We start from the raw sequence: 1,252 nt of genomic DNA, 5'->3' as shown, positions 1-1,252 counted from the left end.
AACGCAGAGCTTACGTAAGTGGCCTGAAGTCAAAACTTGTGGGTTGGTGTGTGCGTCGATCTAATAGTAGAGTGTGTTTGTGTGCCCGTGCGTGCGTTCGTGCATGCAGGCCCGGCCCGGCCCGGCCCCAGACTTTTGGGGGCCCTAAGCAGGATTTGGTTTGGGGGACTCTCCACATTGTAACATGCTGCCACTGCACTTGGCACTGAACCAACTTGTGTATTGTAAATATTAGTTTAAGCACTCATAATGTACAAATACACATTTAAAGACTTATTAGCCGCAGCGCTATCTTTAAATAGACCGGCTCTGTTATGAGCTCTATTGTGGGACATTTCAAGCACTCTTGGGGGCCCTCTGGTAGCCACGGGGCCCTAAGCAAAAGCGAATAGGCGTGGAGCTATTTTAATTTCTATCCAATCGGTGTGTTCAGACCGGGGCTGCTCGATTATGGTAAAAAATATATAATCGCGATTATTTCGGTCAATATTGAAATCACGATAATTTAACACGGTTACTCGTTGACTTCTGGAAAGATGTTGCAGTTATTAAACATAAATCAACGGTAAAAAAAAAAAACATGCATACAACTGTGAACTTTGCCGTAATACTTTTTATTGAAACTTTATTTTTTCATTCAGAACACGAGAGAAAATGAGAGTTTACTTGCGAAACCTAATGAGCTAAATAATTGTTTTTCTCGATTATTCTGTTTTTGTGTTCATTGGGAGCCGAAACCATGATCACGATTTAAAATTTTGATTAGTTGCACAGCCCTAGTTCATACTGGCTGCGAACAGGCTCGGAGCCGGCTTGAGCACGACAGACAGGGCTGCCACCTCTTAGTCGATTAGTCGACTAAGAGGTGGTTTTTGGTCTTAGTCGACTAAGATTTCTTTAGTCGATTAGTCATTTTTTATGCTTATTCATGCTTAATTACTCATTTCCAAGAAACTTCTGAGCACATTTCTGGTAAACACAAGATTTAAAGTGGTGCTTTTGCAGGATTAATTGTGGAGAAACTCAGTTTTACAGATGGTTAATTAACTACATTTATATTGTGCTTTTCTAGTCTTAACCACCTCTCAAAGAGCACAGCTCTGTCAATTAAATCAACTAATCGATTAGTCGACTAAATCCTATAAGTGTTAGTGGACTAAGGAGTTCTTTAGTCGAGGACAGCCCTAGACAGCAGTCGTTTTTGGCGTCTCCTATGTTTCTTCTGCAAGCCGCGAGCAAAGGTGTGGAGCAA

Source organism: Perca flavescens, chromosome 9, assembly GCF_004354835.1.
Source record: "Perca flavescens isolate YP-PL-M2 chromosome 9, PFLA_1.0, whole genome shotgun sequence".
Classification (NCBI taxonomy): Eukaryota; Metazoa; Chordata; class Actinopteri; order Perciformes; family Percidae; genus Perca; species Perca flavescens.
The sequence above is the reverse complement of the archived record's forward strand: the minus strand, read 5'-3'. Positions refer to the sequence as shown.